Below are 17,800 nucleotides of genomic sequence, written 5' to 3'. Positions count from 1 at the left end.
AACACTAATATTGGCATCTTCATATATGTTGTTTCAATAACAATAATATGGACAGATGTTATCAGAATTCTTCTTGGAAGAACATTCCATTAGTTTAGTAGAAACATTTTGATAAGTATTTGATGCTTGGAGTAAAAGGCAAGTTCTTCCCAGGGCACGCACAAAACAAAGTAGCTTCCAAAACTACATGCATATGACAAGAAAAGAAATTAGATGGCCTTTGAGAGAATGGAGAAGAGAACGCAAAGAAGAGGGATAGAAAAGGAGAAAGGGCAAAGCAGCCTTCTGTGAGCCTCCAAATCTTCCAGGGACTGGACTCCCAAGGCATGGGGTGAGGATATCTTGTTGACACAGGGGAACTGCGTGCTAAGGCTTCTGCCCAGGTGACTTGGTGAGTGTGAAAGTGGGAGACACAGGTTCAGGTACATTGTTGCTGAGGCCTGGGTATCAACAGTGGTGATGGCTAATACTGATTGGGAGTAATTCAGACATTCGGGAGTTGGAAAAATAAGTTGAAATTTATTCGTACATTGCAACAAAAGAGAATCTGCTGAAGTCAGTAGGTCACCTTGGGAAGGGATCACAGCCAGAGCTATATTTATGAGGCTCCACAGAGAAAAAATTGTGACCAAAAATGCTCCCCTCATCCCCGGTGTTAAGCTCCTGGAGAGTAACCATGAATGAATACTCCCCAAAGGGTGTTCTGTGCAACTTGAGTCCTGAGAATGTTAACTGAAAAAATTAACAAGTGTTTCATGGTCAAAGAAGTTTGGCAAATGGGTTAAATGAGAGGACTTCCAAAGGCTTCAGTATGCTAAACAGGCATGGTGACCCTCCCCAGGGTGGAGACAGATGCAGACCCCTGCATGTTCATGGACTACCACAAAGACCCAAATTCCTTGACTCATTTTAGGAAACACTACAGTAGTTGCCCCTGATCTGACACCTCACTTTCTAAGGTTTCCATTACACTTGGTCAACTATGGGCCAAAAATAATAAATGGAGAATTACAGAAATAAGCATTTCATATAGTTTGAATTCCACGCCATTCTGAGTATCAGTTTGAAATCTCGCACCTTCCCACTCTATTCCGCCCAGGAGGTGAATCATTCCTTCGTCCAGCATCACCACACCGTGCACACTCTCCACCCATCAGTCACTTAGTTGCCTTCTCAGTTACCAGACTCTTGCGGTCTCGCAGTGCCCGTGTTCAAGTAATGTGTATTTCACTTCATAATGGCCCCAAAACACAATAGCAGTGATGCTGGGAATTCTGACAGGCCAAAGTGAGCCCCTATAATTGTTCTATTTTATTAGTTGTTGTTAATCTCTTACTGAGCCTGATTTATCGATTAAACTTTATCATAGGCATGTATGCATGCAGGACCAAAAGCATGGCGTATACAGCGTACAGTTCCATCCACAGTGTCAGTCACCCACTGGGGGTTTGGGACTTGTCCCCTGTGGGTGAGGGAAGACAGCTAGTACAGACCTATATGTAAACCATTGATGACACATGAACAACAAGTGACCGACGAATGACCACAGACACAAATATATGAGTGCACACGAGTACATTTTAAATTTGCCTTTTCTTAAAACTAAAAAGTAAATAAAGCTAAGTTGTTTACCCTTTCGATATCCTTCTAGCCACCAGCCTTTTTCAAAACAAGCTGCTACCCTACCAGAGGCAACAGGTGCACTGCAGGTGTTTGTCCCCCAGTGGTTGTACATAATGTAACGGCTCTGCACGGGTTATTTCGCCAACTCCTTGAAACTCAAGTTCCCTTGGAGAGTTGGAATAATATATGTGAGAACAGTAGGGAGCCCATAAGCACACAATTCATCCTGCCGAATTTTTCCTATTGTACATTCATGATGAGACTCCATCAGTTGAATGCAAAGTGAGAAGCAGTTAACACTTAATAGGGGGTAGTTAGGAATAGATTGTGCTTCCGGGACAAGTTACCCTTATTGAAGTGACAGGCATGTGATGGATATGGTTAGGGGGCAGTAGGCAGGAGACCTGAATTCCAATGCCAGCAATGCCACACTCTTGCCATGTGACCTTTGCCAGATGCGCAGTAGTCTCATCTGTGAAGCAAGGGTTATATGACCCTGTAAGTCTCTTCCAGATTAAATCTAGGTGTACTTGGATAACAGCATGACAATAAATGCAAGCCACACCAGAGTTACTGCAGAAAACTTCGGAGAACTCACCACCTGTAAAAAGGGTCCTTCTTAGGAAAGATCCCATCTTAAGAAAAAAGCTCCAAAATTTTTAGAGCTGCAATTCCCAGTGGCCTGGGGGTAGGGATAGTGGATACTTAGTTTGAGGAGGTTTAAGTCATTCAGGCTCCTTTCCTTACTCCATTGGAGCTTACACAAGGCTGGAAGAATGGAATTGGAAGAATTTCAATTGCAGCAATGCCACACTCTTCCAAGCTCAGAGTCTCTACCTGATGTTGCTGCCCAGTTCTCTCAGACCCTTCTCTTGACTATCCAGCCATGATGCTCCTGCACTTGGCCAGGGCTGTAGTCCTTCGTGCCTGCACATTCCACTCTAGCACCATTGCAGCTGCCACCGACTTGAAGTTCACCACCTTCTTTCCCTCTGCCCTTGACTTTCTCAGGGAGATCTCATGACAGAGCAAATTATTGTCTGGGGATCGTGAAGAGCTTAGTCATTGTAAGCGCAACAGTCTTTGTCTCATCCCCCAAAATGTTCAGCATACATTTTCTTAGAAGCAGTAAGACAATAAGGTGATTGGATTTTCATATGCCATCATATTAAATTTTCAATGACTCACCTAATTTTGCTCCCCGATAGAGTTTCTGGTGTCTGACTTGGAAGGTTGGAGTGGCCAGAATGTGTATATAGTTGACTCTTGAACAACTCAGGGAGTTGTATGTGAACATACAACTGATATGTGAATCGTTTATGTGAATAAAAGTTCACTTATATGTGAATCTTTTCTCACTGAATATACAGTTGGCCCTCCATATACCCAGGTTTCACATCCACATATTTAACCAACTGCAGATAAACAACGCGTGGGGTTGCACCCCTGACCTTCATGTTCTTCATCAGTCAATCAACCGTAATTTGGACAAAGCTCTCCCAAGTGATTCTAACCTTCCCTCCTTCATCTCTCCTCTCTTCCACGCAAAAATGAGGCCTCTTTCCCTTCTTGACCCTTTAGCGCTAAACATAAGAAAGCAGGCCATTTTTGTTGGCCTTAGAAATTTTGAAGAGGTTCGTTTCACTCAGGGCTTTAGCCTTCCCATGAAACTACGGGAAAAAACTGCAACAAAAATACTTTTTTGCTCGTGTGACCTTTCCCCATTTTAGGAAGAGCCTTGTAAAACGTCTCAGAACACCACAGCCACCTCCATAAGTCTAGCCCCTGGACAGCTGGTATAACCTCCCGCATGACCTTCCCATGCCCACTCCTGCCCCTTCTTACCCATTTTCCACACAGTGGCTAGAGGCATCTTTTATGTTATTTCTTTTAAAGATTTTATTTATTTATTTAAATAAAATCTCTTTAATGAGAGGGGAACGGAGGGAGAAAGAGAGGAAGAGAAACATCGATGTGTGGTTGCTTCTCGATGTGTGGTCCCCCACTGGGGACCTGGCCTGCAACCCAGGCATGTGCCCTGACTGAGAATCGAACCAGTGACCCTTTGGTTCTCAGCCCATGCTCAATCCACTGAGCTACGCCATCCAGGGCTAGAGGCATATTTTTAAAAGTCTGATCAGGACTTGTTTCACTGAAAACTCTCTAGGCTTCCGCTGCTCTCAGGATGGATTCTAAAACTTGTAACGTGACCCACAAGAGCTTTGTGCTCTGGAACAACCCCAACACTGTATCACATCGCAGCGCTGGCTGCTTCCCTCCCCACCGCCCCGCCCAGCTTCCTTCCGTCCCACTGGCCTCCTCCTCCAAGCCTCGCTGCTTCTGCACCAGGGCAAATACCAGTCCTTCAGGCTGGGCCCCCTTTGCCTCATTTCTTCATGTCACCAATTCCAGATGAGCATGTAGGTGAGAAGTATGTTGCTTCCTGACGTTGAGGAGTCTCTGATCAATACTTAGAACACTGAGATTTATTCTAATGAGTGGCGCATGTGCTAATTCAGCTTCTATATTTTCTGTTTTTCCACAAGAGAAGCCAGTTTTGGCATCATCTATTGATTAGCCCTCCCTCCTCACTGTACAATGCCATTTGGCCCATATTCCTTAATTCTGGTTTGTACCTAGGTCTGTATCTACATTCGCTTGTCTCTTTTACTGAGATTTGGTCCCCATTTCTGCACATTTCCACACTGTATTAACTGCCATATAGTTTTGTAGTAAATCTTTGTATCTAGTAAGAAGAGTTCTCCTTCCCTAATTAGCTTTTCTTCTTCAAAATTTCCATATTATTCTTGGCGCCCTACACTTCCATTGGACTATTAGAATCAACCTATCAAGTTCTGGGAGGAAACCCTGTTGTGATGTTCATTGGAATTGCACTGAATTTTGGAAAAATCTTACATATTTCTGACTTTTCATCCAGGAAGTTAGTGTGTGTTTCTATTTTATCTAAATTTTCTTTTATGCCCTTCAGTAAAGTTTTATATTGTGTCACTTACAGATTTTTAAAACTGTAAATGGTATTTTTTAAATTTACCCTGTAACTGCTTGTTGACGTACAAGAACAAGTTTATTTTTCATATGTTAATCTAGTATCTAGCAAATTTGATGACACCTCTTATTAGCCCTTGTTGTTTGTCTTCAAATTTCCTTAGTTTTCTATGTAATATTAATTTTGCTCACAAATAATGACAATTTGATTTTTCTTGGCCTACTTTTAAACTTTTATCTATTTTCATAAATTATTGTCCTAACTAGGACTTTCAAAATAATGTTGAATAAAACTGGTATAACAGACATGCTTGTCAGTTTTCACCATTAAGTATATTTGTTCTTGGGTCTTTTTTGTGATTTCTTGTCTCAGGTTAAAAAAATTTGCTCTAAGCTTCTATTATGAATTAGTAGTCACACTAGAAATTAGTATTAGTATTATGAATGCTTTCTCTGCATCTCTGGAGATTAGCATATGACATGGAATGTGATGGGGGCTTCTCCCTCTTTTTCTAGTTTCTAGGCCAGTAAGAAAAAGATGAAAATGATTCATTTTTGAAGGATTATGAGGACTTGCCTGCAACAATATCTGGACCTACAGTTCTGGTTTTTATTCTTTTTTTTTAAAGATTTCATTCATTTATTTTTAGAGGGGAAGGAGAGAGGGAGAGAAATATCAATGTATGGTTGCCTCATGTGTCCCCCGCTGGGAACCGGCCTGCAACCCAGGCATGTGCCATGACTGGGAATCGAACTGCAATCATCTGGTTCACAGGCCCACACTCAGTCCACTGAGCTACACCAGCTGGTTTTTATTCTTTCTTTATCTCTTAGCCCTGCAGAAATTCTTTCTTTGTGAAGTCGGCAAGCACATCTTTTAAATTGCTATATACAGTATATAGTATTTTGAATATCTAAATGTTATGAAAGTTTTTATATTACCTTGACCCATCAGCTTTCTAAAATCAGAAGTCTTGAATTATTTATTTAAAAATTTTTGCTTACTATTGTGAATGAAGACTCTATATTCATACTAGTCAATACTGCTATAATACTGGAAAATGGAAGGCTTCTGAGGTAGCTGACAAAGTTCCATTTCTTCACCTGGCATTGGTTATAAAAGTATTTGCCTTCTAATAATTGATTGAAATGTAACTTTCTATCATGGAGTTCTCTGTATCTGTGTTTTATTTTACAATGAAAAAAGTTAAAAAGAAAAACTTCATTGGGTACTTAGGGGATAATAGTACTACCATTCAAAACTTGAGTAAGTGCTACAAAACTCATCAGGTTGGGGGAATTACAGTCAAAGTCTAAACTTTGATTTCCTTTCTTGCTCCTGCAGGGTTCCAGCAGAGAAAACCTAATTCAGATATGACACTGTCAGATAGCTAAGCATCTTTGACATTTCATCTCCCAGCTTCTCACATTGTAGAGGAGGAGGTCTGCCCCCTCCTCAGAATGGAGCCTGTTCACTCACCCCTGCCCCCATCATGAATGGCAGGGGGAACACCCATTTCCTTTCAGGAAAACTCTCACCAACTCCCAGGGTGTAATCTGACCTCAGAGAAACAAGGGAGTCATAGTGACTGATAGTGTATTTCCCAAAGTCTGAGATGATCAATGCAAACAGCACCACATGGGGGACACCACCTTTTGAATCAGCCAAACAGGTCTGCCTGGAAAAAGTTCAGCCGTTGTTAAGACAATGAGAACAGTTTGCACAATATCGAGGTAACGTGGCAGCCAAGGAGAGTGGGCTGGAATGCACGTGCGTGAACAATGATGACTTCACTGTGCTAGTCAGTGGGGGCAGTAGATGCTGTTAAGTGAGCATGTGTACTGTGTGGTTGTCATATTCAAAATGACTGAAGAAGTAGAGCAACTAATCTGCCTCAAATTTTGTGTTAAGCTTCCACATTTCTCCATGGAAACTATTTGAATGATTCAGATGGCCACAGTTATGGGCAACTGCTGACTGGCAGCTTATATCACAACAATGCTCACTCATGCATCACAGCTCACGCAGAATTTTTTGGCAAAATATCAAATCACCCAGGTGTCTCTGCCCCCCTACAGCCCAGAATTGGCACTCTGTGATTTCTGACTTTTCCCAAAACTAAAATGACCTTTGAAAAGGAATAGAATTTAGAACTTCGGTGAGATTCAGGAAAATACAGCAGGGCAGCTAATGGTGATTCCAACAAAGGAGGCTGCAAAGTGCTTTGAACAGTGGAAGAGATGCTGGGAGAACTGTGTGAGGTCCCAAGTGCCTGCTTTGGAGGGGACTGAGGCGTCATTGTCCTGCATACAATGTTTCTTGTATCTTGTGCCTTCTTCAATAAATGTTCCTATTTTTCATATTATATGGCTGGATACTTTCTGAACAGACCTCATATAGTTAGGGGAAAATGATTTCTTTAGCTCTTCAAAAGCATACTCAGGTTAGGGCACACCTTACTTAATTCATGTCATAAGCAAGGTGATACCGCTTTAATCTGACATAAAAATTGAGATGTATGGTATACTGTTCTCCTTTAAAATAGCTTCCCCTTGTGATTTTTTCTCAAAACCTATTTTGGGCTTTTGTTTAAAAAAACAAAAGGAAATCCCAACTTCTAAAAAAAAAAAAACCTTAAAAAGACCTGTCTCCCCATCTGTGTATCTCCATTGCTGCAAAGCAGATCAAACTCAATTAACTTTTATCTTTGTTAGACACTCGTTATAGCCAATTCTAGTCATTGATCCCCAGAAAAGCCTCTCATTTAGCCTCGGCTCTTTTTATCAATCTTATGCCTTCCTCTCATTCTCCCCACACCATAATGACACTTCAAAGATGTTAAGTCTCCCTACAGAAAGAATTAGTCCCCTTTTTTGTCCTCACCCTTTATCATTATGATTAACAAGGACAGCAAGCTGGCCACCAAAGTCCATTACATCCTCCTTCCTGGCTCATGACTGGAGCTGATTTCTCTATCTCCCTTACAGTTTTATGTGACTAACTTCTCACCAATGGAAGGTGAACAAAAATAGTATGCTCCACTACAGGCCAAGCTCATCACCACCTCCCACTCATGCTTCCTGTGCCCTTTCTTCTTTCTAATTGACTGAGCAAGCAACCAACCAACCATAAGGAAACCTTGGCAACCACAGGGGAAAAATGGCAGATTCATCATCCCACCTGAATCCCTAAGAAACGATGTCACTGCTGTTGACCTAAACTTCCTCCATGAGAGAGGGACGCATTTTTATTTAAGCCACTGAATTTTAAAGTCTATTTCTTTACCATCTTCCTTAACTGATGTGGAAATTAGTTCCTAAAAGTGAGTGTCATAACAAACACCTACAATGTATGGCATTTAGCTTAGCATTCAGACTGAAGGAAGGAAGAAAATGGAAATCAAAGGCTGAAAAGCTAGAGCCCCATGTTATCTATGGGAGAAAAACAATAAAATTATTGTCTATGATAACTTGGAAAGCAGACCAAGAACCTTTAAGTCTGTAGCTCCAGGAAAGAGTTGGAAAGAGCAAGAATATTAGTGTGTGTTGTCTGCTATTTACTGATGTTATCAAAGTCATTACAGGAAAGAGATGAACTCAGGCAGGAATTGACTAGTTTGCCAGTTAAAGTAGAACTGAATAAAAAGACTTTTAAAATTCAGGACTACTCAGAGCTGGGAAAACTGATAGTTTCTGTACTCAAATGTTTAAGGGTTAGTTTAAAGGGTACTGGACCTTCCAGAACTACACCTGGACCTCAAGGAGAGGTCTGAGCATCTCCTAGGGATCCTAGACTTTGAGGTCTATGCAATACTGAATGGCATTTTAGGTTTTACCTCCTAATGAATGTGTATGTTTTATGTAAGGGATGATGATGCTGGACAAAGGGGCTAATTGTGATAGAGACTGCCGGCTGCCTACCAAAAGCCACTCTCCCCTTCTCCTGGGGACAAAGCTAGACTTCACTTCTCAGTTCCCTCTGCAGAAAAATGACTACATTCTCTTTAGTGGGAAGGAATTGAAGTGACACATGCTACTTCCAAGCATGTCCCATAAAAGCCTCTCACGTTATCCCTCTCTGCCTCTTTGCACCACTGGCTGACTAATATGGCAAGGATTTGGACGACCCCCAGACGTCACATGTTGAAGTTGGCAAGACCACCATCAACTTGGGTCCTAAAATGACTATGTGTAAGAAAGATATCATCAACTTGAATCCTACCATTATGGCTTTTGTGTTTTACACCTCTGAAATTTGGACTTTATTTTCACTGCATCTTAGCCTACTCAAACACATCATGTTAAAAAGTAGCAATGTCTATTTTTGCACAATCTGCCAACTTTTCCAAGAAAGGTTATAATTGATCCATTGAATCCAAAACAGAGTCTCTCACCACCATCCTACCCCTTTATGACCAAATTAGATTGCATTGGTTTCTTCTTATTTCTCGTGATGTCTTTGAATAAATGCACCCTTAATCTCTTCTCCCCTCCCCACCATCTCCATCCGTCCCCAGCTCCGCTGACATTCAACTCTCAAACTGCTCTCACTCTCCCAAACTTCAAATTCATGACTTCTAACATCAAATAGGTCCCAAGTGCTGTCCAGGAATCTCATCGCATTTCTATAGTCCATTCACACATCCAGTCTCTTACACAGCTATTTCACATTTTCTTTTCTCTCTGCAAATCTCCTTTTCCTTCTCCCTCCTCCTCACTCTTACCTGATGAGTTTGAATTCCACTTCAATAAGAAAACAGAAGCAATTAAGGGATTATTTTCATTAGCTCCCGCCACTGCCTCTACTGCCTACCCACATCTGTTCCCATGGAATCTGCCTTCCCTCCTGAGTGAATTGCCTGCGCTCTTTCTAAAGCTAAATCATCCATATGTGCCCTGGGCACCACTTCCTCTCATCTTCTGAAGGACTTTATTCCAATTCTCTTCTTTCTCTCCTGCATCATCAAATTTTCCCTCCACATTGGATCTTTTTCATCAAAACACAGAACACGCTACAATACACCTCATCTTAAAAAAAAAAAAAAAACTTGACTCGCTGCCCACCTTCAACTACTACCTCATTTCTTTGCTAGGTTTTGTAGGTCTGCTCCAGAAAAAAAACTGTCTACCTTCACCCTGCTCCCTTCTCTAATTTGATTCTCTCTTGAACCCACTTTAACATGCTTTGTCCCTCACAATGTCCTTGAAACGGTTCATATCAAAATCATCAATGAGTTTCATGTTGCTAACCCCAATGGCCAATATTAATCTTCATCTTATTCAACCAGAATTTGATACAATATAACATTCCTTTTTGAAATATGTTTTCCCCTGGCTTTCAGAGAACCCCTCTCCCTTGGTTATTTGCCTTCCTTACCGCATCCCTCCATCTAGCCAACCTCTAAATGTTGGAGTGCCCTGATGTCTCTTGTTTACACTTTCCTAGCTACATACACTCAATGTATGTAAGATTTTGTTGTTCCATAGCTTTTAACACACATCTATGCAGATAAATCCCAAGTTTCTGTTTCTAAACCACACATCTCTCTATAACCCCCAGCTTGTAACCTACTGACATCTGCACTTGGGTGTCAAAATTAACTTTCCCCCAAATTAAACTTATGACTATGCTTAAACTTTCTGAATCAAATAACTGCAGCTCCATTTGTCAGTTGCTCAAGCTAAAACCTTCATCATCCTTGACTGTTCTCTTCCCATAACACCCCACATTTCCTCCCACCTCTACCTTGAACTATATCCAGAATCCAACTGCTTCTCACCACCTCCATCACCATCCTCTTCCATCTGCATTACTACAAAAGCATCCTGTGGTCAGAACTTCTTATTGTCTCCCAATATCTCTATTTCCTCCTTCCATACTAATGGAATTTTAAACTAGGTTTATGGTCTTCCAGAATGTAGATTTCCTAACCTATCCCAGCTTGGTGTAGCCAAGGGGATTTAAGCAGAAATGTCTGCCAAACTTCAGGACACCTCCCTTAAGAGAAAGCTGGAAGGCACCCTTTGTAGCTGCCTCTTTATCCGTCCTCATCTTGCTTCCATCCACAGATGACTTCTTAATCCACAGAGAGGTACCATGTATTTACTCTTTAATATCTGCATTTACACTCTAGGTGAGACCTTAGAGCAATGACTTGGAAAGTTTTTGAGTCCCTGAGAACTTGGTCAATAGAGCTGCTATCTACCTCCAGGTTCAGACCCATGGATTTATGAGTGAGAGAGAGACCAAATTCTATTTCGAGCCACTCTTACTTGAATAATACTGTCACTGCTGAACTTCATCTGAGCCAGTATGCCTTCTGATTATTTCTCCTGCTTATGCTCTTGCTCCTTTGTAAACTATTCTCCCTACAGCATTAGCCAGAATGATCACTTTCAAACCCAGGTGGATTTATGCTGCTCTTGTAGTCAAAAGCCCTCAAGGGCCTCTCCATGCTCCTCTCCTTATAGTTCCACCCAAGCCCTTAGTAAACCCGACTGTACCTCCACACCTTGGCCCTCTCAGTTCCTCTCTGCCCTGGCCTCCACTCATTATTCCCTCTAATTGTTCCATTCCAGACCCGATGGCCACTTGCAGACTCTCGGGAACATAGTTCTTGCTGCAGAACTATGCACTTCTCTTCCTGGAAGACTACCTCCTGTTATCTTGTGGCTCACTCTCTCACTTTCTTCAACTATCCTCAGGTGTCACCTTATAAAACAGGACTTTTCTGACCACCAGATATAAACCATCATCACCACCACCAGGATATTGCCTATAAAAATTAGGATTTCAGCTTCTTTAGAAAATGCAACTGCTCTGACAATGTTGGGCCCAGTCCTTACAGGGCAACAATGGACCTGCACCACGGATAGTGCCAAGATGGAGCTTACGGGAGCTTTAGATTTCCCTCTCATATAATTTCCACCAGTGCACTGTCCTGGCTCTTTGACATGAACTATGGAGGCTCTGTTCATTTTATGTAAAACTGCTGTACAGGCTTAGCTTCAAGTACCCCTACCCCACCCCTTATCCCCAGCTACACAGTCATCCTTCTAAGTAGAAGGTATAATGTTGCTATTGGCTGGAAACTGGGTAGGGCGGGGGGACAGGCATCTATAGTTCATGGTCTCCCGAACTCTCTGGTGTTATACATCTCCCTATTTCACAGTTTTGCCAGGTTCTTTAAGGTACATGGCTAGCAAAGAATGGCTTGGAATATTTTAGTCCTCCTAAATTTATAGGGCAAAACACAAAAGAGTAAGAGGCTTTTAGAAACCCAAAGGAATGACTTTGTGGAATTCCAGGCATCGCAAAGCAATCGTTCCACCTACTAAATTTCTATAGCTGCTGTTAAGGCTGAAGTCCATCTACCAGATTATTTTACAAAGCTGTATGTATGGCTCATTCCTGGAGAGTTGTTTGATTTGGTTTAGAACCAAAGTCTGTTTTCTTTTTAAATGTTAATGCAGGCTAACCAGGCTTTGAACATGTGTGCAGAGATTATTGCAAACTGATTCATCTTCCCTGAGAAAGGATCTAGTCTTGCACAAAGGAAAAACTATTTCAAACAACTAAAAGGTGAATTTCACTATTGAGTTGGAAAATGCTATATTTAGAAGTTACTAGAGGCAATTGCTAGTTCAGATTCCTCAAAGTGAATAATTTGTAAGGGGTTTGTGTAGAGAGAGCATGGTAGCATCCTGTTATATATTTATATCAAGTTTTTATTAAAGAAAAGGATTGGTCTTTCCATGTCAATTTTACCATGTCTTTTTAAGTACTTTCAAAAACCAAATTCTTGGAAAATAGTAATAAAAACTACTTTGAATGGATCTCATGGACTTTTCATCTTAGTAGGTTGTTAAGAACTATTGTAATTTCATGCATTCGTTCAGCAAAGTCATGCAACAAATATTCATCCAGCAATGCTATTCTGTGTTCTAGGCACTACATTCAGAACAGTGAACAAAAGAACAAAGTCTCCCATCTCATGGAGATTACAATCTTTTGGGGGCAGGGGGAGATGGGAGGCAGAGACAGTAAACAAGTGAATGTGTAAGACTTGGACTATGAAGAAAAGTGTCAGCAAAACAGGCAGAGATAGAGTTTTACCTGCATTGACACCACCAGCATGTGGTGCTTCAAGGGAACTAAGAGGATAATGAACAAAGCAATGACTTAACATGGTAAACTGTACCCGCAGAATCTCTGATCAGGTAGAACATTTGCTCTCTAGCCATTGAGCTGGGTGGGGAAAAAGCATTCCACGCATGCTTTCAGTCCCACCTCCCACGACCAGGGGCCTTGTGCGTCTGTGGCAGGTGGGTTCCAAAAGGAAAAGCCTTGGGAGACAAAGTCCTTATTTTGACCTCTAACTGTGACCCCCACATACTGGGGGCTTCAGAGACACTTCACCTGCTCTAAAGTGTTGAGATTCTTGTGACTCTGAAGCAAAGCGAACCTCTACTTAGAACAAAGGTTACAGTGTTGTGAAAGGAGTCTGCAAGTTCAAATGTTTTCTCATAAGCTTTCTTTGCTCTTTGTGGTGTCCTGGAGAGGGAAGGAATCATTGCCCAAGGCCCCCTTTTACTTTCCCGGCTACTTCATCCATCTAACCATGTATGGAAGTTGTTCATTGCTTCACTAAACAGTCAGCACTTCTTTTTTCCAGATATTGTGCTGTGTTAGCAGAACTGGGGTGGCTCTTCTCCTTCCCAACAGATCCAGAAAGATGGTATCTTTACTTACAGACTTTGTGTTCTCTGAGCAGAAACAGAAAACAGATGGACACGCTCAAATGCTCAATCAATATCTTTGTGAAAATCATGCAAAACGGTATTACTCTGGGTCTCTGATAAGACCTCTCTGGACTGCAGTTCTCTAAATATCAGCGGATGTGGTGGCCTCCCCCCAGGTCAGCCCAGGAAGTGTAGGAGAGCCAGAGGCCGGGTGGGAGTCAGAGGCTGAAAGAAGAAAGGCCGTGACCTTATGCACAAGAAGTGAATGTCAAAGGCTGTAAAGTCAGCAAAGTTGCTTGGGGCTGCGTTACCACTTTGTGAGCCTGGGCACTTTTGCCTTTAAGGCCCCCTTCCTCCATTACATAATATTAAAAATTAAACTGCATGATAATGCTGTGTAAAGATGAATATAATCCTGAATGGATCCATTATTATACATTTATTATGATTATAATCCTTTTTTTTTTGTTCTTGTTTCAGGAGAAATGAAAATGGTTTCGTGGGCCCCTGAATGGATCGGGCCCCCTACACACAGGGCTTCTTGTGCCTAATGGAGAATTCAGCCTCAAGTTGGTATTTCAGCACCTTTGCCCTTCTTCAGGACACCATTGTTATCACACAAATATCTCAGGCACCTCACCTTCCGGCTCCCACTGCCTTTCCTGCCCACTGACCCATCAGCACACTATAGCCAGCTATGGAGCGAGGAAAGATGTGATAAACCAATGGACTGTCTCATGTGTTCTAATGCATGCTCTGCGTACATTACTGGGGCACAATGTTCTCTCAGTGGCTTTATCAGATTACAATAATCGGGGGGCATAATTGTAATCCAACAAATAAGGAACAACATACGTTGAATTTGTATTATAAACTGGGGAGTCTTTTGAGAGCTTCACATGTATGTGGTAATGTAGTATCTTCCCATTTTTTAGGTCCAGAAATAGATTCAGAGAGGAAAAGGGACTTGCCCGTGACCACGCAGTCTGGGCGATGTCAGAAACCAGAGCTGGCTGACTCAAGGGAGCTCGTTCTTTCCGCTTCTCACCAGACCACAGTCCTATCATCATCACTGGGATTTCTCCAGATGAGATGGCCCTTCTGGAGGGTTTATACTTCTCAGGGTGACAAAACATGATGTTTCTTCACAGGAACTGAAAGGAGATGACCACTCTGCCCACACAAACAAAGTTTGCAGGAAATCTAACCCTGGGACAGTAATTTTAAGGAACAAGAAGACATGAGTCATGATCCAAAACAGCAAGAATGAGGCCTGGGATTCTTCTTGCACCAGAACAAATGTGGGGGCTTAGTTCCAACCATAGAATGTGGGAGGAAGACATGCTGCTGTAGGTTGAACTGTCTGGAGAAAAATGAATATTGCAGACACGTGAGAATGACTATTTCCTAATGGGTGCCTAAAAGACAGGGATGTATGTGTTTAATAAATTCTTGTCATATTCTACACTTAGAAAAGTCATACTTAATCAGTATGTTACGCCAATACTGGCGCCATCTTTAGAAAATTTAAATTTGACCTTTTCTTATGTTCTGCATTATTATATTACAAACTAATCCCCTGAAGTCTTCGAAGTTAAGGTTATACTATCTCAAAACATTTTTGCTATCTATAATTATACTAAGAAAACAGAGTCATTCTACCAACTTTGGAACTGAGATGCTAAGTTTGATAAATTCTCCCTCCCCCATTATTATTTGTGATCATTATAACAGCTAGTGAGAGCTTATTGTTTGCCAGAAACTGAACTAAGAACCTTATATTATGCTATTTTAATTCATATAACAACCCTAAGGAGAAAGTACTGCTAGTATCCTCATTTTACAGAGAAGAGAATTGGAGATTAGAGAGGTTAAAATCTTGCACAATATCACTCAACTACTATGTGGGAGTATGGAGGTTCGAATTCATGATTAATCAGTGTATTTTAGTTTAGTTTATTCACCCAGCCAGGGCTCTTTCTATGTGGACCCAAACCTTTGAGTTCCAAAGTGGTTGAGATCAGGCTGAACAAAAATTACCCAATGTCACTGAGCTCTGAGCATGAAGAATTAAGGTCCTTTTATAAGTAATATCTTAATAACCTACTCCAAGAATTGGCTTCTCTATGGGACACACAGAGACCTCATTTTTTATTACTGTGATTTACAGACAAGTCGTCTTTCTGTCAGACTGTGAAAGCCATCAGGAGTCAAAACAACAGATTTTCAAAGCACGTCTTTTCAAGAACAGAGTCAAGACACACTCTCAGAGTATGAACTTAGAAATCACCTGCATCGCTCTGTGACTTTGTGACTCTGACTTGATGATCAGTGGTGACTCTAGATTTGTTAGGAACAAGAAACTGACTCTATCAAACACCATAACCCCTCATTGCATTTTGATCCATATGACATACATATATTAAAAGCTTCTTCCAGCTCAAATGTTGAAAATTGAAATGAAATCTTGGACAAGTGGGGAGACAAGGTGCATAAAAATGAACCTCGATTCAATCTGATCCAAAGGCAGAGATGCTACACTTCACACTTGGCAATAGACCCTTCCTGGGCTTGCCTCCCATCCCAGTAGCCCCAGGTTCTTCTACTCAAGGACCTTTGATAATATTTTGGAGCCATCAGAGAGGTAAATAAACATTCTACCATGAACTGCAGAGGACAGGTCCTATAAAAATCCATTAGCATCAGAGGTGTCTGTTTACTTTATAAACAACAAGAGCTGTGTCAAGAGTTGCACAGGCCTTGGGGGATGTTTACTCTTAAGAAAGCAGTATGTCGCCACCTACAGGAAGTGACCAAACTATGTAGTCCGCCCATCTGGAGAATAAATTCATCTGCTTCTCAACCCAGTGACTGGTGATAAAATTCCTCATCCCTAAAAATAATTGTCATAATATACCATAGGGTGCTCAGGTTTGCTTCCTATTCAGCAACTAGGGAAATAAATAGATACTTAAGCTAATCATTGTGATTTACCTTACAAGGCAGAGGTTGGAATCCAACAAACGCTTTCTAACGTTGAAACTAACAGGCTAAGATCCATGCATGCCACACCCTAGACTGATCTTACTCAAGCATGCCCCCCAAAAGGAATACCATGTGTTCCCACAGATCCTGCTCTGGTTGTTCTCAATCAGAGACAGGTGGGGTAGCTCTGACCTGGGGCTGCCTGGGGATCTAGGATCTTAAGTAAATGAATTATTGGTCTAACACCCTAGAATATGTCCCCTTCATAACCTTGTTAAAAGCACCATGGTCCTATTGTTACTGTAGGTAGTTAACTAGTTATTAATAAGGAAGGGGAGCAAAGGACATTGGACATTGAGCTTAATAAACTGGGGAACATGAGCCTGTTTGCTTCACCAGGAAGCTACGGCTTCACACCCCAGAGGAGCATAGCGTTGCTTTGCCATGGAAGATTAACACTCCCCTCTCCCCGTCTCTGGTATCAGATTATTGGAGGATGCAGGGAGAGGTGTTTGACCATAGAGGCCTATCAATCAAGCTAGGGGCGGACCCATCAAAAAGTCCACGAAAGCTTGGGAAACTGATTGGTTATTTTGCAAAAGCACCTGGTCCATCCCAAACCAAGCTAATATAATCCCAGGGGAACAAAGAAGTGTTCTCTCTCTCTCCCCCCCCCCCCATTAGCACACTCACCCTGTTCATTTGCATGCTCTCTCACCCAGGAGCAAGCAAGCGTGTGGCTCTAGCAGCTACCGGGGCCCCGTGGCAGACTATGTGGACTCCAAAGGACTGAGCTTTAATGTGAAGCAGAAACTCTGGACACAGACTTTTGTTTTGGCCTTGCTGAGAGCACAGTTGGGCTTTCTCTATGGCAGGATGGATGGAGAGGAGACATGGGGGCAGCCCTCCACATGAATAAACCATCTTGCCACACCACTGTCTCCCTTGTGTGGATTCTTGGGATGCTTTCCTCACAATCCCATGGAAGTGCCTGACTTCCACCTACAGCATTTAAGAAAAAGTGGTCCAAGGGGCATTCTAACTACTTCTTTCTCTAGAGAAAACACGTTAAGCCCAGAATAGTCCACCGCAATCTAATTTTATACTCCTGACCATGAGAAGAAAGCCACCTTGAAAAATAGAAGAATTTTAGGGTCTCTGTTGACCTATCCTTGGCTGTTAGCAATGCTAATAAAGATCTTGCACCATAATCCCAAGTGCAAGAATCAAAATCTTTGGATGAAACACTCAAGTGTGTAAGATGGTAGTCAGACAGATCCAGGGTGGGGGTTGATGACCCCACCACTTTTTCCTATTAAAATTGTGGATTAATAACTTAATCCCATTCGTGAATTTTCCATCTTCTAATAAATCAAAAAAGGAAAACAAGCAGCATTTCTTCATAAATATATATAATCGTTTTTAAGAACTAGGAATCTTTGTT

The 17,800-nt window shown here is 41.7% G+C and overlaps 1 protein-coding gene across 7 annotated transcripts in view; it reads left to right on the top strand.

The window, feature by feature from the left end:
- GPR65 (G protein-coupled receptor 65) overlaps positions 1-17,256 on the top strand; it is a 39,222-nt gene extending 21,966 nt beyond the window's left edge. For 3 of the 7 annotated variants that reach the window (XR_005080319.2, XR_005080316.2, XR_005080318.2), the window contains one exon: positions 13,852-17,256. The gene's annotated coding sequence lies outside the window, so the exon portion shown is untranslated. Of the gene's footprint in view, positions 1-5,974; positions 6,976-13,851 lie in introns of those variants that run through there. The other 4 variants (XR_005080320.2, XR_008391801.1, XR_005080317.2 and 1 more) reach the window with 4 other exon arrangements.
- Positions 17,257-17,800: the final 544 nt, after the last annotated feature.

The sequence above is a fragment of the Artibeus jamaicensis genome, unplaced genomic scaffold (assembly GCF_021234435.1).
Source record: "Artibeus jamaicensis isolate MK-2021 breed Jamaican fruit bat unplaced genomic scaffold, CSHL_Jam_final contig_444, whole genome shotgun sequence".
Lineage (NCBI taxonomy): Eukaryota > Metazoa > Chordata > Mammalia > Chiroptera > Phyllostomidae > Artibeus > Artibeus jamaicensis.
Note: the sequence above shows the minus strand (reverse complement) of the source record. Positions and strands in the feature narration are given on the sequence as shown.